This window comes from Neofelis nebulosa, chromosome 1 (genome assembly GCF_028018385.1).
Source record: "Neofelis nebulosa isolate mNeoNeb1 chromosome 1, mNeoNeb1.pri, whole genome shotgun sequence".
NCBI classification, from domain to species: Eukaryota; Metazoa; Chordata; class Mammalia; order Carnivora; family Felidae; genus Neofelis; species Neofelis nebulosa.
Window position 1 is genome coordinate 191,345,760 of NC_080782.1, and position 22,810 is coordinate 191,368,569.

Consider the following 22,810-nt stretch of genomic DNA (forward strand, 5'->3'; position numbering starts at 1 on the left):
GCCTAACAACACATTTCCCAAGATATGACACCAGAAGAAGGCTTAGGACACCCTAAGCCGCATAGGGTCCACGGGATCACAGGGTAGCGTGTTACTGTCACCTGCCTATGTCTGGAGCCTATATCCCAGCTGCCACAGCTAAAAGTAAGGCTGTGAATTTCTTATGGACAGGAACTGGCCTCGGTCACAGCAGGCAGAAGAGTAAATGAATAAGGTTGTCCGAGTGCTTTTTAACAACAGCAGCCACACTTCACAAAGCACTGCTAAGGAAGCATTTCCCCTTCCCCTTTGCAGTCACATGGCTCCCTGGACTCCAGCAGGTCTCTGTCTCCCCTTTTCAGGTCAAACAGCATCTTTCCAGCTCCACTGCTGACGCCACCCTGGCCACCTGAGATCACCGCAAGTTCTCCTTGTCTTCCAGAACTCCAGCCACACCACCCGGTCCTATGCCGCATGCAGACCTGAAGAGCGTGTGGTCTACTCTTCCTACAGGTTAGTGTCGAAGGTATTGAACAGGATACATCCTTACACTCATCAACGCACTGGCCTCCTCTTCCCCCTAGCTCTGACTCTGGTGAATTCTACCACCACAGCCGTCACATCTACGTGGAAACCACAAGCACCAAACTTCAAATTTGCTATTTGTCCTTCTAAAATAAAAACACTCAAAACGTAGCCATTCCTTATATTCTAACATCTAGTCATTAAGAATTCAAAGGGGCGCCTGGGTGGCGCAGTCGGTTAAGCGTCCGACTTCAGCCAGGTCACGATCTCCCGGTCCGTGAGTTCGAGCCCCGCGTCAGGCTCTGGGCTGATGGCTCGGAGCCTGGAGCCTGTTTCCGATTCTGTGTCTCCCTCTCTCTCTGCCCCTCCCCCGTTCATGCTCTGTCTCTCTCTGTCCCAAAAATAAAAAAAAAAAAAAAAAATGTTGAAAAAAAAAAAAAATTAAAAAAGAATTCAAATATGCATTATATGGCGCCATGAGTACAATGAGGATCAAAAGGGACAAGGCCCCTGTTTTCATGGAGTTTACATGGTGAGCAACTAAATAAACAAATAAAATGATTGCAGTTATGGACTTGATTTAAATAGGTTAATTGTGATTGGCGCTACGAAGGAAGTAAGCAGACTGATAAGATAGTTCTGGGCAGAACCTGCTTTAGTACAGAGCAGGCAGGGCCTTGGGGAGTGACTGCAGGGTGAGAAGGAACAAGAGCATCTAAGCCCAAGGAACAGCTACAGCCCAGCTGCTAGAATGGCATATGCGTGCTCTGCGGAGCTCACAGAGGGCCAGTGTGACTGGAGCAGAGTGGGCCTTGTATGGGTTTCACTTGCAATACAACGGGAAGCCACTGAGAAGTTCATCTAGTGGATGCAGAATGGTGTTGTTTGCAGTTTTTGAAGGGCCTTTTGCTGTATGATGATCGCACCGGGGATGGAGGAAAGTGAAGGGGGAATACCAATGATAGAACTCTACGACAAAGGCTAAGGGAAGCAAGAAAGGGCTTGCACTGGTGGGTGGCAGTGAGATGGGAAGATAGATTCAAGATCTATTCTGAATGCATCCTGCATGCAGGTCAAATGTAAGGGGTGAAGGGAAAGGAAGAGTAAGGGTGATTTCAGCAATTAGAGCGAGGGCCATTCACAGAGATGGGGAGACTGGGAGAAGAATCATTTGGGGAGGGGAGTGGATGTCCAGAGTGTTCATCTGGGACGTGTTAAGTTTGAAATGAATCTGTGACAAGAACACAGAAAGCTAGGAAAATAGATAAGACAATTTTAATTGCCAGAAACAATTTAAAATATGCAGGAAAGTAAAGGTAATTACCATTGATCCCACGGCTTAGCCTTGAATGGTGCAGACTCAAAATAATGTCCATGCTGAATGTTAATGTAATCAAACATTTAAAATAACTATATTGAGAGGCTGGGGTGTGAGAGGTGGGCATCTATGTATGGTGGAGACTAGGAAGGGAAGAGTGTAACGTGCTAACCTTCCATGTGGGGAGTCAATAGATAATGTCCAGAGCTGGAAATATCGAGTACAAGCAACGTAAGCGTGTCATTTAGAATATACAGGTAAATACCAACACAATCAGCTACAAATGTTAAAAGTGGTTACCTCTGAAGAAGGGGAAGTTGAGGGTGCTGGGGGGAAGATGCTAACAACAGCTGCTTATTAACAAAATTTATAGACCTGGGTGAATCTTTAAAGTATGTGCATATATAAATTTAATAAAAATGAAAGATTAAAAATGTTAAGAGAGCCAACCAACTCTACAAGGATGTCAAGACAGCCAGCCCTATGAGCATACCTGAATCCCAGGGTGAGCTTGGAACTTCTGCAAAGCTAAAAAGAAAAATGCTGTCATTAGAGATGCTCCTAGAGATAATATGGCTCATTTACTTATGACAATGGGCCTCTAAAATAGATACTTGTGTTACCATTTTACAGATATGAAAACTGAGGCTCAATGGGATTAACTTGTTTGAGATCACCATTCATTCATTCATTCATTCACTTATTTGATATTTATGCATCATCTCTTCTGCACTAGCCAGGCTAGAAGATGGCCATAGATTTTTCAGACTCCAGAGTCCTTTTCCTCGTACCATTTTGTTTCCCATGAAAACAGCTTCCCCAAACTAGAGAAACCTCATGGACTCTTTAAGAGAATATGATTTTAAAGGGAATGGGAAGTTTAAATAAATATGTAATTCTGACTCTGCAAGTGGGACTAACTTAAGTGAGAAGGAAAGGAGATTGAAGGTTAAAGCACCTAAAATAGTTATAAAATTAGCTCCTTCATGAGTTCAGATTTTATAATATACCAAATAAGACAGAAAGAACTCATGGGGCGCCTGGGTGGCGCAGTCGGTTAAGCGTCCGACTTCAGCCAGGTCACGATCTCGCGGTCCGTGAGTTCGAGCCCCGCGTCAGGCTCTGGGCTGATGGCTCGGAGCCTGGAGCCTGTTTCCGATTCTGTGTCTCCCTCTCTCTCAGACCCTCCCCCGTTCATGCTCTGTCTCTCTCTGTCTCAAAAATAAATAAACGTTAAAAAAAAAAAAAAAAAAAAAAAAAATTTAAAAAAAAAAAAAAAAAAGACAGAAAGAACTCATGACTAAGAAAGAAATATAGAAGATAGGCACAAACCTTTAAGATCTGAGTCACAATGGTTGCAGATCAGTACAAGATAAAAGTTTATTAATGTTCAAGATCGCTAAAAATGGCTAAGAAAAATGTGGATGTGTCTGCTGTTCAAAGATGTTATGATGTTAACACATATCAAAGAAAGAGCCAACCTACTCTTTAATCCAGTTTGTTTCTATTTTCTTCATCAAGGAGAATGGTTTTCAAATGGAAAAAAAGAACATAAAAATTGCTGAAAGGTGGTTGGAGACCAAAACATGAGACGAGATAGTGAGTTAATGCTTGGGGAATTTAAATAAGTTTAATTCCCCACACCCAATAGAATTATATGCAAGCTTTTTGAAGTTTCTGTATTTTGACCATTGAGTCATCCATGAAAATCAAATAATTCAACCGAGAGCACGGGGACACAGGAGTTATAATAAAATAGTGAACAAAATTGTAAAATGCTGATATATTAAGATTCAAGATAGAAGAAGAAATGGTTGGCTAGAGCTTTGGCTGAGAGGAAAGATGACTCTCTAGGAAAGACGTGAATTCCTTCAGCGTCAGGCATCAGCAGCCACAGCATCAAAGGACGGGCAGCAAAGCTGTCATCTTTGGATGGCTGAGACTTCATCACAGAGCCTTGGTGCCTTCATAGCACACTTGTTCCTTTGGTTATCTGCAGCTACAAGATGACCAAAATGATAATCAGGAAGAGGGATTCCTGGAATGTGGTTGAAAGCCCCTTTTCAGAATTCCCAGGTCTGCTCTGAAGGAATCTCGGGAAAGCTGGGGTCCTTAAGAAAGCGATGGGAGCAGAGCCATGAACGTTCTATTTTTTTTCACTCTTGTTACAAGTCTTCAGTGAAACCCATTCTTGGTCTTACAGAGATATTCTTGACTGGTGTGGTGAGCCTATGATACTAATAGCCAATATGTATTAATAGTCTGTGTAATGTTCACATTTTAACAGAGCATTCCTATGGGATGTTTTGATCCAAAGGAATGAATTCTTAATGGTGGAAATTTTGGCTTTAATGGTCTAGGAGTATGATTTAACAGAGGACCTTTGCCCTATGCCCCTCCCTCATATATTTTTTGAAAATTTTTAATGTTTATTCACTTTTGAGAGACAGAGAAAGGCAGAGCACGAGTGGGGAGGGGTGCAGAGAGAGAGGGAGACATAGAATCTGAAGCAGGCTCTGGGCTCCAAGCTGTCAGCACAGAACTCGATGCAGGGCTCAAGCCCACGACGTGAGATCATGACCTGAGCCAAAGTTGGGCACCCAACCGACTGAGCCACCCAGGCACCCCTGCCCCTCCCTCATATTTCTCATAACTGGTGTTCTATCTCTGCTTGCCATGTATTTCCAGAATGTGTCTTTGGATCCCTCATTTTTTTCTCTTTATTGAGGTCTTTGAATTATTTTCTGATTTTCACAGTGGTATATGTCAATTGAAGTAGGAGTATATAGATGCACTCGTGAGGTCTAGAGATCCATTTCCTTCATACTATTTAAAGAGGTACAAAGAACACACTAACCGGATTGACTTCATGTTTCAGATGTTTAACAAATGTTACGAGCCAGAGTGTATATCTCAAATGTATATTTATATAGTTGAGCACCGTAGAATGTGTCTTCAGGGTACTATTGTAAACAAGCTGTCAAGCCTAACTGGGTTATCTTGGGGGAAAAAAAACACAACTTTTGTTGCACATGCCATTTACAAACCTTGTAAGAAACATTCACTGATCGAATCAATTGTACACATTTAAATACATGAAATGCCGTGATATTTGTTCAAAAATCCAAAGGTGAGACTTTTGCCTATTAGGCTTTTGGGAAACCTGTCTATTTTAAAAATTAAAATTCAGCTGATTAACAAAGTGCCTTAAAATTTAAAAAAAAATTTTTTTTTAATGTTTATTTATTTTTGAGACTGAGAGAGACAGAGCATGAATGGGGGAGGGTCAGAGAGAGAGGGAGACACAGAATCTGAAACAGGCTTCAGGCTCTGAGCCATCAGCCAGAGCCCGACGCGGGGCTCGAACTCACGGACCGTGAGATCATGACCTGAGCCGAAGTCGGACGCTTAACCGACTGAGCCACCCAGGCGCCCCCAAATTTTTACATCAGTAATTGTTTTCATACTTTGAAGAAATAAAATTAAATTGATTATGTAACGCTGAGAGTGAATGTCAGACTTTGGGGTAAAGTTAATATACTCATTTTCTCATTCTTCTTTTATTAGAAAATAGGCAGCATTATCCCAAACATCCCAAATTTCTGTGATTAAATGTAAATTTGTTTTCATCTGAAACATAAAACACTAGAATACCTAAAATAAAATTTTACTCATTACATTTAATTTTCAGGTTTCTTTGTAAGGAGAATTAATGGAGTAAAGGATCAGCCTCAGCAGTAGCAGAGTTTGGAGTAGGGGAGACTATAGCCAAGGTTATCAGTGAAGGCTTCCTGGAGGAAGGGAGGTTTGAACTAGGCCTTGGAGAATGAAAAGAATAGAGTCAAACTTGAGGACCCTGAAGAAGGAGGAAAAATAGGGAAAAATCTAGGTATGTCTGGGAAATAATGACCAATGCAATTTAGATTAAAGTATGTAAGTAGTGGGTCTGTTGAAGGATCTCTCGCAGCAATCCAGGAAAGACATTGTGGTAGAGGCAATTCATTCATTCACTTCTTGATCCATTTGTCCAGTATCTGTTTACTGAGCACCTGTCATGTGCCAGGTACAACTGTAGACACTGAGAGTATAAAGGACGGGATGTACGAGGTAACTTATGAGGGGCCTTTGGACAGAGTACAGCAACATGCTAGTACATTGTAGGCAGGAAAGGCTGAAATTCTCAAGCAGTTGGAAGAAAATCACCAATGATACGGGTGGTAGGCAAGTGCCTTCCACTGTAGTCCGAGGAGTTAAAATAAGTGTCAGTGGATAAAAATTCCTAGAGCATTGACTTCCATTCATTAATTCAGCACGTTTTGATGGAGCCCCTGACTCTGGGCATAGTGCTGTGCTAACAGGGGAAGGAATTCACAGCTGCTAGAATGGATGGCAAGGAAAGCATAGAGCTCCCTCCCAGGATGTGTTGCCGGAGAGGGCAAACCTGTCTGGAATGGCTGGAGCTCAGGACACAAGAGGCCTGTGACCTCTTTGGATGGGGCAGGAAGCCCTCTGGGCTCCTGCAGCCCTCGGGTCATCATTATGGACATTGGCTATCTTTGAACTACAGTTTTGCAGAAGTGCCAACTATTAATAGACAGTAGAGAGCAGAGTTTACTGTAATAGGCTGACAAATATAGATCTGAGATATCATTATACGGCCAATTTCTCTTCTGCCCGCAAAAGCTTTGTTGGCCCTTGAGTTTCTTCCTTTCCCTCTCGCTCAACTAAACACAAATGGCTGGGTACAGAGCATATTCTGGCTCTGCCTGCGAACAAAGATAGGACACAAAGTAAGACATAAACTCTGGTATTATAGGGCCCATTTCTTATTTTCATTTATTTATTGTCAGACGTTTTAAAGGACCCAACAGACTTCTTCTCCATCCTTTGCTCCTGTCCCCCCTCTGAGCAGCCCAGAGCATTTGGACTTACATTTATTTTCATGCATGATTTACAAGCCTTCTCTTTGGGAATCTTGATGCTAGGTCACTAAGAGAGAATCCCGAAGTCATGTCAGGGAAAAGATATACTTTTATTTAATGGAGCAATAAACTGGTTATGGAGTCTCCTTAGAACTTTTTAAAAAGGTTGCTGTAGGCAATAGTTTGAATGTCGTCCAAATCCTGAACGTATCTTTTTTAGTCTTAAATAATTATAGAGCTGGCGTGCTTTTGTGATTATCCCAGTGATAGACTCACCTAGAAATAGAGCAAATGTCTCTTATTAATAGTGTCCACACGGTGGTTCCTTCCACACATGAAGACTAAAATAAAATAGTCAAACTTGAGGGAGTTTTAGCTATAACCTGAAAAAAAATATTCAAATGATTCTGTGCCTCCACTTGTGAAAAAGCTAAGATCAATTTCCAATATATTTTTAAGGGCAACAGTATGTGGTTCAAGTTACCCCTGAATGCAAACACATAGCACTGTGGGTTTTTAAGTGAATGATAAATGTCAGTTCACAGGTTCCCTGTGCTGTTGAATTGCTTATCTCAAGACATGGTAGAATCATGGCTTGGGACTTGAAAACATTCTTCCCTTATGGATCTGTTTTCTATCACCTCAACTCTGCCCTCTACTTTGTTACCAAAAATTCTATTGTGTTTTCCTCACAGACTTCCTTGCCTGTAGGTATTTTATAGCATTGTGGTAATATCATCTTTCCATGGCTTGCACTTTTTTCATTTTAACCCTGAATTCAAGGACTACTTTTCCGGCCTTTAATGAGGCAAATCTATGTTTTTAATCCATTTATATAACACGGAAGGATTTACTTTGAAGATTTCTTTTTTAATAAGGCATTGTGAAACTGGAAAGTATTGTTCATATTGCAAACGTGGGCATATTTCACCTAGAAAACAGCGAGAAAATAAATGACTCAGAAATCCGCTGTTAGTGATGATGTGAAAACTATCATGTGTTTGTTACGCTTGTTATTTGTTAGTGTAATGTAGACCTTTAAGTTATTAGATATGTCTGTGAAAATACTGGCTGAATAGGAGAACTGGATAAAAATCCAAGAAGATAACATGACCTTTGAACCTTATTCATTGGCAGGGACTAATATGTCTGAAGAAATGCTGTTTGGATAATCATTGTTCCTGTTCATCACATGCATTGAGAACCATGCTGAGACTACCACGGTGAGCAAGAGAAAATCTCTGGCGGAAAGGGCTTGACACATAGTGGGGAGTAAGCCATGACATTACTCTCGGATAAATTCTATGACTGGAAAGTACGGGAAGGCACATGGGAATTAGAGAGTAACTCCACTGCAGAGAACAGCAGATAATCCTAAAGAAAGTAATGTCAGAGTTGCTGTGGTCGGCATAACTTCAAGAAGATCCCCCAGTGAACCGTGTCTTTAAGTAATGCCCCTCCCTTGAGGGTAATGGCCCTCTGTGTAATGCCCCTCCTTGAGGGCGAGACCTGTCAATTACTTCCATCCATAGAATATAGCAAAGTTGATAGGATGTTACTCCCATGATTTTGCTACATTGTATGACAAAGGTGGAAGGAATTTGCATAGGTAAATCAGGCTCCTAATCAACTGACTTCAGGTTAACCCAGAGGGAGATTGTTTTGGGTGGGCTGACCTTATCAGCCAAGCTCTTTTTTAAAAAAGACCAGAAGTCAGGAAGATTTGCCTCTTGGCTTTGAATCAGTAGCTGCCATGTTTCTAGAGGGTCTGGGAGTGGGCCAAACGGTGAAGAATTGTGGGGGTCTCGGGAAGCTGAGAGAGGTGCCTGGCTGATAGCCAGCAAGAAAGCAGGAACCTCAGTCCTACAACCACAAGGAATTAAATTCTGCCAACAACCACATGAGCTCGGAAGAGGACCTTGTGCTCCGGAAAGGAAAGTGGCTCAGCTGACACCCAGACCGCAGCCAGGTGACATCCTGAGCTGTGGACCCTAAGCGCTGGGCTGCACTCAAACTCCTGACTCATGGAAAGTGTGAGATGATGCACGTGTGTTGAGGCAGCTAAATTTGTTATGCGGCGCTAGGAAGCCAGTACAGCTGAGACGTGACTGATGGCCCTTAGATGGGGAATGCTCCAGGATTTTAGTAGTATGTGTAAAATCACAGGCTTTCTGGTCAACATTAACTTAGCTTCTTATTTAGCCAGCTGCCTCCAAACAGGTTAGTTAACCTCTCAGTTTGCCTATTCTGGAAAATGGACGTTATCATTATCATCACCATCCTCCCCACCATCATCATTATCATCACCGTCATCATCACCACCACCCCCTGTCTCTGTCACATCCTTGTCATCGTCACCTTAATCATCACCGTCCTCATCTGCGTCATCACCATCATCATTCTTCCCTTACAGGGCAGCTGTGAGGATTAAGTGAACTAAGCTGCTGCATGATTTTAAATAGAAGCAGGGCATGAACAGAGCCAGGATTCTAGTTCAGTCTGTCTGACACCGGGTTCTAGAATGCTCTTCTCAGCTATAATGTATATTGTCCTTCTCTATTGTTATGCATTCACATTTAGTCATCGGACAGATCTGACTTTAAGATCCAGCTTCACCTTGAGCAAGAAATTAAAATTTTAGGGTGTGTCCTCATATATAAGGTATGAAATAATAGCACCCAGCTTATAGGACTGTAAGGATTAAATGAGATAGCACATATGAAGTGAGTAGCAAAGTACGCACTTAAGCATTTCTGAGATAACTTACATTGCTTAAGAAATGTTTATATGTATTACTACCTGCAGACTTCATTCACTGTACATATGATCCACACACATAGTCCTATCTACACATGTATGAAAAGCTTCTCTGCATAAGGCATAGATTATGGGGGAAGATTATGAAGATCATTGAGACTAAGACACGTTTTGATTGGTCCAGAACGTGTCAGGTCAGGTGAGCGCCGGGAGTCAGTGGACGTGTTAGATGTGCAGAGATCATCCTTCCAATCGCTGCGTTTCTTAATTTTAAAAATTCTTCACTGTAATTACTTCCTGTGTGTGTGGATGTAGCCGAGCCAACTGATTTACACCCCTCAGGTCCTTCTTCACTGATTATATAATTATTTGTTCTTTGATTTTCAAGGGCTGAATCATTGCTTTCTATTTTCATAGCTTCCCTTTCTCTAAAAGGGCTTGCCTTGCCCTGTGAATAGGTCCTGGTGATGTTTAGTTGGCGGAAAGCACACTTTTTCACACAGTGTGGCTTATTATTACTATAATTTTCTAAGCTTGGCTCTTGCCACTGCTAGTCCCGAACAAGCCGCAAACTGAAAATGCTGGAAGTCATGACGAGGAGTGGAGAAGATTTGTTTTATTTTCTCACGGTGCGAATGCAGTCTTTCCCGTGCCTGCTCTGCTTGTTTTATTGGCTCTTCTGCTTCCTCCCTCTTTCTGACTCATTGGTATAGACTGTGTTTATTGTTGTCTTACAAATTATCCTTCCACTTGGCATTTGCTGTTGCTAATTGCCTACTAACTTTCTCGCCATTCGAGTAATGAGTGGCAATTTCGCATCTACCTCCAAGCAGATATTATGGTTTCTCATCATTATTACACTGCATCTATTTCTCTCTTATACTCTATTTGACTTATATGTATATAATGTCTTTTTTTTTACATGAAAGAAGCAGCAACCATTTATATTCATAATTATTCCATCTTTTCCAGAGGAAGGCAAAATAAGTATATTCAACACATTCTGTATGGCGATTTAGATTAGGGAACTGAATTACAGTTACTAACATTTTCAATAAAGTTTGAAAATTGTGCAATTGTACAAACATATCAGAGCCTCTTTATCACTTTTGTCGGGGCAGAGAGCTAAAGCCTGTATGCGTTCTAGAGCTGGGTGAGACTCCTGAGCACCTGTGGTGAGCTGACCGTTTAGATGGGGACCTTTTACTGATCATCCAGGGGCACATTTCAAACTCTTCAACCAATTTGCCCACTGACTGATGGCACCTCTTTTCCTGGTACAGGTTGGACCACTGAGAGCCAAGAGACAAAAAGCAATAGAGGGCAGTGTTCTTCTGCTACAGGAATATTATATAAAACATGGTCAAGTTATTACTCTGTAGCTCATTTGAATAGGCATTTTTACCCAGATTCACCTGATTTTGGATAGCAGAGTCCATACGTGTCCTCTAGAGGCTGGCTGATTGTTACCGGAACCACTATTGACAATGCTGCTCGTTTAAGGTCTGTCTCTTGAACTGAAATTATCTCCCACTTGTCTTAACCCCACAGTCATCCCTCCCCAATCCATCCTTTCCATTGTTGCCGGAATTCTCTGTTTGAAACAGAAATCTATGTCCTCCCCGTGCTGAAGAAGGCTTGTTATTTCCCCACTGTAATGAAGAGATGATGGTTAAGTGCACAGCTTTGGAACAATGGAAACTTGGCTAGACAACTTTGCCTTAGTGATTCTACTTGAACCTCAGCTTTCTCACCTGAAAATGGGGGTAATGATGTGCACTGCATCGGATTATGTGCAGGTTAGAAATAACATGCCGAGTGCTCAGTGGAGCCTCTTATGTAATGTGAGCTTTCAGGAAACACTAGCTCTTAGCTAGTCTTTTTTAAATAAGCCTGATGGATTTAAAGTCAGCATTCCTTTCAGAAAAAGGGAAAGCATCAGGAGCGACAATTCATGTAATTTGGCCTCTTCCTCCAATCCATCAAAACTTAACATAATTCAATTGTAAAGCAGTTGTAATTCATGGCTCTGTTTTCTCATGTGCCAGGTTATTTTATATTCAAGTGATCATGACTATTAGAAGAATATTCCATTTTTAGAACCGGATTTCAGGGAGTTGACAGAAATGTCAACATAACATGGCCAAAAAGAAATACATAAACAATCAGATCAAAGAGACTCAGCCAGAAGAGAATCCTATTCAGAGGAAGAGAGAAAAATGTTCAGAGGGAAATTAAAGAGGCTGACAACAAATTAAATATCACCGGCAAGAACATTTTTATCTGGCGCACGATGCTTTGTGGGTTCTGATTCTTCTTTTGAACACCCGCACTCACGTGAATCCCTTTGCATTTGCTGGCCTTCCCCCTGGGATGACCCCAGAGTCTACACGCAACAACATCTTTGCTCATCTCTCATTTCACATCCCTTGGTTTTGCCTTCTCTCTGCCCCATCTTGTGTTGCCCCCAATCAACACCTGTCCATTTTACTGCCTTTCTCTACATTCTTCTTCCGCATATCACTTGTCACTACTATGAAATATGCAATATTTGTGCATCGTCTTTCTGCCCCACTCAAATACATCCTGTCCAAGGGCAGGGTATTATAGACTGAATGCTTATGTTCCTTCCAAATTCATATGTTGAAATCAAACCCCCAGTAAGATGGCATTTGGGGCGGGGCTTTGGGATGTGATTTGGTCACGACAGTGACACTGCCAAGAATGGGATTAGTGCCTTTATAAAAGGGGACCCCAGAAGGCCCCCTCGTCTCCTCTATCATGTGAGGACACGGTAAGAAGATGGCTGTTGATGAACCAGGAGGTGGGTTCTCACCAGACACCAAATCTGCCAGCACCTTGATCTTGGACTTGCCCAGCTTCCAGAACCGTGAACAATAAATTTCCATTATTTATAAGCCACTGGTCTGTGATACACTGTTACAGGGGCCTGGATGAACTAAGACACAGGGGCTTTGTGTTATTCAGAGTTATATCCCCGGTACCTAGAATAGAGCTTGATATCATAGGTAGTCAATAAATCCTTGTAAGATGAGTAGATGGATGGTAAATTTAAAGTCCAAATCCCCAAGAAGAAATGTTTACAAGTTCTATTTCTTTCTTGTTTTTTAAGTTTATTTATTTGAGAGAGAGAGAGAGAGACAGAGAGAGAGAAAGAGAGAGAGAGAACGTGAGCAGGAGAGGGGCAGAGAGATAGAGAGGAGAGAACGAATCCCAAGCAGTCTCTGCTCTGTCAGCACAGACCCTGACGTGGGTCTCGAACTCACGAGTAGTCAGATCATGACCTGAGCTGAACTTGAGTCAGAGGCTTAACCGCCTGAGCCACCCAGGTGCCCCTCTTCTACTTTGTTAATTGTCAAAGAGAGAAATGTCTCATAGATTGGGACTTCTTCCTAAACAACTCTTTAGTGATGGAAAGCTGCCTGGGCACCCATTTTCTTTGCAAAGTGCCTGAAATTCGCTTAATGCATTTATTGGCATATGGTGTTTTGAGTACTTATTATTATTATTCTAAGTATGATAGATTAAAAATGAGATTTCTATTCAGGAATACAGCCTGCCCCTTTGTCAGACGTGAGTGACTGCACCTAAATGGACCGGCTGAAAAATAGGAGGGGCCCCACTGTCAGCACTGATAGGAACTGCAAAGCCTCACAGCCGCCGCTCCTGGGGTCCCTTCCTGCTCTGAAATCTGCAGCAGTTCCATCTGGCAGAGTTTTCAAAGTTCTTCCCTGTTTCTTCATCTTCCGGGTAAGAGGATTCACAGCAGTGCTCAGAGGGGCACAGAAAGAGGGGTGATGAGTCTGGAGACGTGGGTTCCTGATTTAGTCCCACCACCGTGTACCCCTAATTGAACACCACTTACTCTTCTGGTCCCCCAATTTCCCGATCTATAGATGGGAATAATGCTAGTGCCCTATAGTATCCCAGAGGAATGTCACGAGGAGAAAATGAAGGGCGGCGTGAAAGTATCTTGACAAATACAAGCACAAGTCTCTTTCAAAAGCAACATCCAGTGCAGAATATCAGCTCCTTTCTTGCATCACCAATGGAGACAAAGAAAAAAACTCCACTGTCATTTCAAAAGGTAGTTCCAACTACGTCAAGGACACTCAAGACTATGTTAATATTAGCTCTCCTGGCATAGTCTTCAAACCATCATTTGATATCTACTTTAAACGTATAAATATGAATGGCAGGTTACAAAAAAAAAATCAGGACTAAGACCAAGAGAAGAAATAAAAGAGACTCTGCGAATATATACATGTCTCAATTTTGGGGTATGTTACTAACAAACCACCAAAAAGCAGTCACATTTGTAAGACGTATCATCCCCTCTTTCTCTGTCTCCTCTCTCTTTCTGATTTCTCTACGGATATTCCAAACTTTGCAGAGGCTCTTTTTGCATATTAAACTGAAGTCAGCTTCAAACACAAGCACAAACAACCCTGCTAAAAACATTTTGTTCAATGAAGGATAAACTATATGACTCACCACATTATTATTTTTGCAAAAAGCTATTATGTAAATATACAGGCTTATATGAGCTTAAATAGTCCGAGGCAAGGATGCAAAGAAAGGAAATACATACACATCTACCGAAGCAATGCTCACGGCGGCCTGGTTTTAACAGACAATTGCACACCCTCACTTAAAGGGCAAAGAAGAAACCATATGTCTATTTTAGTGACTCCATCCCGAAACGGTGTACTTATTCCTTTTATTATATTTTCAAATAAATACATATGGGACCCGTCAGATGTCAACAGTGGCTCAGAAAAGAGTATGAATTAGTCACACTGGCACACAGGGCTCGGGAACAATGAACGGTGCTCTGGAAGACCCTTGAATACAAGCCTATTTGCCTTTTAATCCAAATGAATAATTAATGATAATTATCATGCTGCAGTTATTATCTGTGATAATAATATATCCGTAAGGTGAATAAATTCAATCTGCTACTATGCAGAAATGGCAACTCATAATATTCTTAAGAAATACAGATATAATTATCAGTATTAATGGTCAAGGAAAGAAAGAGATTTTTATATGAGGAATTACAGCAAAAGGTCTAAAGTAAGGTGGAAATGAATCCTCCTGATAATAGTGTTTTCACCGCCGTCACCGCCATGGCCCTGCTGAGGTGACGTTGGGGTTCTTCCTTTTGTGGGTATGTTCCATTTAAGTAAAAGCTTTACTCTGCACTTGTGCATCGCAATCTGCCCGTAACACTTCCATTATCGCTCTTTAGAAAATGACTCGGGTTAAGTTTAAGATCCTATAAAAGGGGCAAACGAAACATCTTAGGATAGATGGGGGTGGTCGGGCCACCAACTTGACAATTTAACACTTAAAGGGAAAGAGCGCAAAACCCAAACCAAATAAAATGTGAAAAGCTTGGTTTATTTGACTGGGGGGAGTTGGGGCAGTGCTGGTTCATGGCGTTTGGGGGTGATGGCGGTTCTTTATAAAACGCCCTATGAGCATAGAGTCAACTAGTGAAATTAAGTGGAATCGTGGTGCATGACCTAATCCCTCTGATCAGTCTTCATCATCGGCAGGCAGGCTGCTTGGCCATCACTTTCCCTATGGGTGTGTAAACCTACTCACACACGTCTCCTTTTAGGGAAAGGTCTGTTGAAGGTATAATTTTCATGAAGTAAAAATTACCCTTTTAAAATATCTTACTTCCTAAGTTTTGGAAAAAGTAAATAGGTAACCTCCATCACAATTTAGAAACAGAATCTTTCCATCACCCCCAAAGCCTCTTCCATGTGCCTGGGTAATCATTCTCCTTTCTCACTCCCAGCCCGCAGCACCCACCAGATCTGGTCTGTCCTTATAATTTTGCCTTTTTTAGAATATCATACAAATCGAGTCATGGAGTTTTCTCGTGCCTGACTCCTTTCACTTAGCATATTGTTTTTAAGATTCATCCACGCTGTTGCAGGTAGCATTAGTCTGTTCTTTTTCATTTTCTGAGTAATATTCCATTGTATGTTTGTGTTACAATTCATATGTGCACTCATTAATTTGTGGACATTTGGGTTGTTTCCAGTTATTAACAATGATGAATAAGGCTACTATAAAAATTAACCTCACAGGTCTTGGTGTGGACATGCCTTTCCATTTCTCGTGGGCAAATACCTAGAAATAGGATTGGTAGACCGAATGGAAAATGCATCATAAGACTGCCAAACTATTTTCCAAAGCAGTTGGAACATTTTACAATCCAGGAACAACAGATGAGAATTCCAGTTGTTCCGTATCCTCACCAACACTTGGCACTGTTGGTTTAAACACTTTTGCCACTCTGCTTGGTTTGTAGTGATATCTAACTCAGTTTAATTTGTATTTCTCTAATGACTTAATGATATGGAACATTGTTTCATGTCTTTAGTTACCATCTGTGAAGTTTTGGGAAGTTTGTTCAAATGTTTTTTCATTGAAAATAATTTAGCTGTATGTCTTTTTCTTGTCAAGCCATGGGCGTTTTTAAACTTGTTTTGAATGCACGTTCTTCATCCAATATATATTTTGCAAATACTTTTTCCCAGTTTGGGGTTTGTGTCATCATGTTGTAAATAGTGTCTTTCGAAGAGCAAAAGTTTCTAACTTTTTGATCCTGTCTGAATTTAGTAAGCAAGCAGACTGGAGAGGTTGTGCAGATTAAGACACCTCCCTCTTCCCAAATAAATCACTGATATTTACTGAACACTAACTACGTAGAAGTGTCTAGGCTAAACCCATAAAAACATGTAAATACTCAAGAAAAAAAAAACAATTGCAAGAGTAATTCAGTAGCTTATATAATTTAGTTAAATGCCATTCCACACTATGTTATTTTGTCTTTATACACACAGCTGTAGATAGATGTTTTTACCTGGGAAAAATGTCCCAGGGCATGTGTATCACCATGAAAGTGAAGTTTCCCTTTGATAAAATATTATACATTTATTTGAATTCTACCACTTGTAACCTTTATACACTTGAGGTTTGTAAAGAGAGAAACGTTATGAGTTACTTGGTATGTTTAGTATATTAGCACTGAGAAAAGTAAACTTCTATTTGACATTGGTGGAAAATGTCTAAAACATTAGAAGAATATAAGACAGTTAACTCCAGAGAATGCTTAACAGCCAGATTAAAAATAAAACACTTTTAAGAGTGCTATTTATTAGGAATTACTACAAAACTTTCAAGGTTTACGCTCAATAGCCTCAGATTTTCTTGTAAAATATTTCATGTACTTCCTCATTACTGATCAAATGGGGATCAAATGGGAAAAATGATCAAGCCCACTATTTGCAACAACGTTGAAAAGTCTCTCTGTTTTTTTTTCTTTTTGTACTATTTCTAAGTTCTCTCGCATTTGTTTGGTCTTTCCTTGGATGTTTTTCTCAGAGATCCTAAAGGTAATCTGATTTCCATCCTCCAGGAACAAGAGTTTATTTTTATAGAATTAGATTTTCTTTGTCTTTTTTTTCTTTTAAAACTATTTTCACATCATAATTTTGTTAACAAGTATAAGTTTTAAGAAATTCGGAAAGCTCAAATACTAATTTCTTGTCATATTGAAAAGAAAAAAAATAGTCTCTTTTACAGATATCCTGATGAACTATATGCATTGTGTTTTTGCTTCTTTTGAGGCAAAAAAAAAAATCCCATAGTAGAAATGCCTGTCAGATGTTGGGGAGGGAATAACAAGGTAACAAGAGTTTATCTCCTTGAGGTCTTTGTCTTTGACAGTAGAAAAAGATTTTTTTTTTTTTTTTTTTTAGCTGTGCCCTGTTTGTGCCATTATGAAATTACTCCATTTCACTGGTTTAAATTGACTCGGCAGAGCTGGGAGAGAAAAACAAGTCATTAGAATCAGAACATAGAAAGTCTGACTTTCTTTAAACATATGTATATTTCCCTAGTTCAGGACAAACTTTGACTTGTTACTGAGCGTCACAAATTAAAAATTCATTTTAGAATTGTTGATAATAAAAGTTCAATATTGTGGTGTCTTTCAACTGAGAGCTCCCAAAGCTAGGATAGGGTATTGAGTATCTGATACTTAAATATCAGCTTTACAGGAGAAAAATAGCTTTTCTCTAAATTGTTTGAATAATTGATAAATCAGTACAGAATCACAGATAATCAAGAATTGACTGAACTAGAGAACCAGAGATTCCATCTTACCCGTTCCTTTCTTAGGTGCAGAGAGATGAAAAACTGGCTCTGGAAGATCTTTGAGAACGAGTCCTCAATCCAGCTTGTTGTTTGAATCAATTATTCAATAACACTCAAAGCCAGAAAATGTCTGAATCCAATGCCTTCTGCTGTTGCCTTATGAATCCAGTGCTTTTGGCCTTACACATGGCTTCGATTCCATTCTTCCGTGACTCTGTACTCTGTGTGGGAGCCTCACACACCCAAAGACAATAATTAAACCTCCCCAGAGCTTTCTCCAGCACTTGTACCCTCTCGGTGGCGATATTTGGCGGAATCTTCTCAAAATTCTCCATTTCGGGCCCTGATGGAGGGCAGTGCGTCTTGATAAGGTCTTGACTAGCACTGATTCATATGGAGAAAGTGATTGCCTTTGTACATTCTAATATTTGAATTGTTTTGTAAACATTAGGGCCTCCCGTTATTAACTCACTGCTAGTTTATTACTCACTGTGAGCTTCTGATCATTTGATCCCTGCTCATATTTAGTCATTTACTTTCCAGCTTGTATTTTTTTGCATTCTGAAACTCTGTATTAGTTTCTCTCTGCTTCTTCACTCAACAGGGTCACTCGGAGGGGGGATCATAGCCTTTGGTGTGTTGGAAAGTGCTATGATCTGAATGTTTGTGTCTCCCCCAAGTTCACATGTTGGACTCCTAATGCCCAATGTGATGGTGTTAGGAGGTGGGCTGTTTTGGGGGTGATTAGGTTGTGGAGGGCCCTCACGAAGAGGATAAGTGACCTTATAAAAGAGTCGCCCTCACAGGGCTTTCTAGCCCCTTCTGTCAGATGAGGACGCAGCAAAAAGTGTGCAACTCAGAAGAAAGCTCTCACTCGACGATACTGACACTTTGACTTTGGACCTCCAGCCTCCAGAACTGTAAGAAGTAAATTTTTGTTGTTTCTAAGCGACCCAATCTGCGGTATTTTGTTATACCAATCCAATGGACTAAGACAGAAGGAATTGATGGGTTGGCAGAATTTCCATAATTTTGCTGTGTAATCTTTCTGTTATTCACAAACGCAATATAGGAATTAAAAGGGCTGGAAGAGTGCCAGAAACCACTGAAGACGTTGAAGGTGGTGAGGAGGAAGCCGTACCATTGCAGCAGCAAAGAAGGCCAGCCTGTCCGTGGGGAGTCTGCAAGCGTGAGCAAAAGTGGAGGTTCTCTTGGTGATGGAAGAACTTGGGTTTCTGAATGCTTATGGTAGACAGATTTAAGGCAGATTAACTAACTGGGGGGTTCACTTGTTCCCTTGCCCCTTATATTGTCAGAAACTTTCTAAATTTATAATTTCTGTGATTATGAATTCAGTTCTAACTGAAGGCCCAGATGTAGGACTGTGTAGAATATATTCACCAAGAAAGTCCACTTGCAATATTGAGACTAAATGATATTTATGATATTTCTTTAATTTATCTGGAAAAACTACATGCTACCTCTTAAATATAAATGCTCTGTTAATCTGAGAAGTAGAATTTTTTGAAAGTGTGCAAAAAATATTTTGTGTGAGGTTGTAAGTAATAGTTATGTAACACTGAGGTATTTTCATAAACTGGTCCCTTCATAACCAAAGACTGAGTGTGCTGCCTGATATATGTGGAGATGATACTGTTGGGATAAAGATAATATAGAGTTTAGGCTTTCAGGTAATGGGTTTATCCTGATCTACTTATGTTCTCTTATTTGGGAGAGTGTATTTATACCCAAAAAACCTAACGCATGGGAATGAAATTTAGAAGTATATGGGTCTTTTGCACTTAAAATTCTATTAGAAGACTTTTTACATCTCATTTATGAGGATCCCTGGGTTTATCACCTGATTGGGCACATTAAAAAAAGTATACACACACACACACACACACACACACACCACATTTACAAATCTATAAATGTCATATATTTTGGTAACAGCAGGTGGTCTGATGTATGGCATAGTAGCAAATGTTGAAAAGGCCATGCCATGCTTTTGTGTGTGATGGCCCAGAGCAAGATGACCTAGTTTTGATTTTCACCATGGTTGTCAAAACTGTGTGATGAATGAATTTGTACTGAGCTTTTTCCATCTTTCTTTTCTGACTCCCTTCCCTTCATCGGCTGAAACTTGTGGTCCTCAGTGCTTAGTATTCTCAAGCTGTTTATTGGTTGCTTAGAATCTTCTACTGAGGCATTACCACTTGGCCTTCCTTCTTCCCAGAACCCTGTGTGCCACTCTTTTCCTTTGCCCCATCCCAATGCATCTGCCCTATGTGTTTCATTTTCAGTATTGTTGGGGAGAATGATTTCAGTACTGATGGGGAGAATGAATGTGATTCAAAAAAAAAATGTGAGCCATCAAATTCTTTACTTACAGTGATTACTATTACGGGAGTTTAGATTATCTTGCAGGATTGGGGGGGGGGCAGATATTTGGGGACTAGAGAGTGATTTGGATTTGTGTATGTCATGCCTATAAATCCAAATACTTCCTTAATCTGGCTAACTCAGAAGAATGGCTAGGAGTAAAGCAGGAAGGACAGTAGATTTCCTGGAGCTCATGATGCTCCCTCCTCAAGTGGTGCTTTTCAAAAACATTTTAAATGCAGTATCACTGACATGGTGATTTTTAACAGTGTAGTTAAAAGACTTTAGAGAAAGCAAAGTAATAAAGAAGGAAGTAACCAGGCTTCAGAGGGCCAATGTTCTTACTTTGTGAGTTTCACCCCACCTGGCCTCACCTTGATGCTGGCTCCACCTGGCGTTAGGACCTGAGATTGACTCCAGACTGTGTCCATCCAACGGATTACGAGTCTGAGTCTGAGTTGCTTGGGGGAAGCCTCTTGTAGCTTCTAGAACATTCACTTCTGGCATTTGTCAGCTCTAGGGGAAAATTTATTGCCTAGGAAAAGCTAACTTTTAATACACATGTATTGGCCGAATTTGATCTCTATTGACAGAAGAAAGACATTTTTAGGCATCATGTTGCTGAGGAATTATTTATTTTGAAAGGAAGTCAGGGTCTTTGGATAATTCTGGATCTGGAGACTTATTTAACACGTTTTTTTTAAAATTAATGTTTATTTTTAAGAGATGGAGAGACAGAGTGTGAGTGGGAAAGGGGCAGAGAGAGAGAGAGAGAGAGAGAGAGACAGAGAGATACAGAATCTGAAGCAGGCTCCAGGCTCTGAGCTGTCAGCACAGAGCCCAATGCGGGGCTCGGATCCACCAGCCATGAGATCATGACCTGAGCCAAAGTCAGACGCTTAACCAACTAAGCCACCCAAGCACCCCTATTTAACACATTTTAATTGAGGACCTGTTTAGTTAATGTCCTAAAGATAGAGCTGAGCCAAAGACACATGGACATTTAAGGAGCTCACACACTAGTGTCACAAAAGCCTTTTGTAGAATTTAAATCACTATACAAATTAGTTATTGGTTGTAATTTACTATAAATACTTATTCAATAAATATTGAGCAAGTATCTGCTATATTCTAAGCCCCGTGCTTGGTGTTGGGAATACTGGAGAATATAAGGTGCATAAAATATGGTCTCTATCCTTGAGGAATTTATAGCTTGAGATAGAGTTATTGAAACAAATAGCCAAAATGTCAGGAATTACATAATGTCAAGAATGAAACTCCGTAAGAGAGGCAGGTACAAAGCACTTCAGGTCCATAAGAATGGTACTTAGTGCTAACTACCTGTGAAGGTCTCGGCAGGCCTCTCCTGAGAAGATGGCATTTGATTTGGATTTGAAGGATGAGAGGAAATCTGTAAAATGGAAGACAATGTGGATAGACCGTACTTGTAGAAAATTTAGGGTGAAGAAATCCAAGGTAGAGGGTAATAGGTTCTTGTCACTAATTCTGATGAGTATGTGTGTGCTTGTGTGTGGGTGGTGATGGGAGGTTTCCCCACACCAATAAGCAGTACTTGGACACCAGCTAGGTATCCTACAATTCAATTCACTCCTAACCCTACCTATCTAGAGACAGCATCAGATCCCACAGGTGAAGAGTTCAGTCCTACAGGACTGCCCCCTCCTCCCCACCACCACTTCAGATGCAGGTATCAAGTTCAGGTTGTCACTTGTGCTTTTGACCTACCAACCAGCTACAGATTGGAGGTTCCCACAACCCCCTCCTGGGCTATGATACATTTGCTGCAGTGGTTCACAGAACTCAGGAAGCCCATTTACTCACCAGATTCCTGGTTTATTATGAAACCATAATTTCTGTTATGGTTTCCATAATGGAAGGAAGGAAGGAAGGAAGGAAGGAAGGAAGGAAGGAAGGAAGGAATGCAAGGGCAAGGTGTGGGGAAAGAACGTGGAGCTTCCAAGCCCTCTTCCATTTCACAACTCTCCCAGCACCTGCATTGGCCATTGGTGATCGATCTCAATCTCTAGTCCCATTCTCCTCCCTGGGGGCCAGGGGAGGGCGATGGAAAGCTCCAACCCTCTTATCAAATGCTTGGTTCTTTTGGCAACCCCCAGTTTTAGGTGAGGTCCAAAAGTTACATCTTTAACATAACAAAGGACACTTTTGTTGTTTTCTTCACTTGGAAATTCTGGGTGTTAGGAGCTCTGTGCCAGAAAGGGCAATGAAGACCAAATATATATTTCTTACTATAAATTCCAATATCAAGGGGGAAATTTCCAAGGTCTGAAATGTTGTGAATTTGTTCATGTACAAGGGCATATGAGATTAACTTTGCACATGAGACACACCTAACGAACTACATGACTTTTCTCTGGTTAACACAATGGGTTCATTCTCTTCCTTCACATTTGGGCTAATTCTGGTCATAACACCTTGGCCTTCATGGGTAGATTGTTTATTCTGTTTATTGGAATTTCAACAATATCTTTGCATTTGCATAAAATGTCTCTTTTAAAATGTATTAACAGATCAAATGTAGTATGGCAATAATGTGTATTAAATAATGTATAGTAAAATGAACAAAATAGAAAATATTTATGTTAATATAATCTGAAATTATCTCCGTAGAAGATAGATATTATCACATAGTCAAGTTTTCAAAATGCCCAAGATGTATGAGTACTCATATGCCCTTCAGTATTGT

The 22,810-nt window shown here is 40.6% G+C and overlaps 2 long non-coding RNA genes across 2 annotated transcripts in view; both read left to right on the plus strand.

The window, feature by feature from the left end:
• LOC131484023 (uncharacterized) overlaps positions 1 to 8,158 on the plus strand; it is a 70,003-nt gene extending 61,845 nt beyond the window's left edge. The window contains exons 3-4 of the long non-coding RNA XR_009247976.1: positions 342 to 492; positions 7,882 to 8,158. This is a non-coding gene — a long non-coding RNA (uncharacterized LOC131484023). The remainder of the gene's footprint in view (positions 1 to 341; positions 493 to 7,881) is intronic.
• A 4,928-nt stretch (positions 8,159 to 13,086) lies between these two features.
• The window catches only part of LOC131484030 (uncharacterized), a 37,960-nt gene continuing 28,236 nt past the window's right edge, over positions 13,087 to 22,810 (plus strand). The window contains exon 1 of the long non-coding RNA XR_009247988.1: positions 13,087 to 13,272. This is a non-coding gene — a long non-coding RNA (uncharacterized LOC131484030). The remainder of the gene's footprint in view (positions 13,273 to 22,810) is intronic.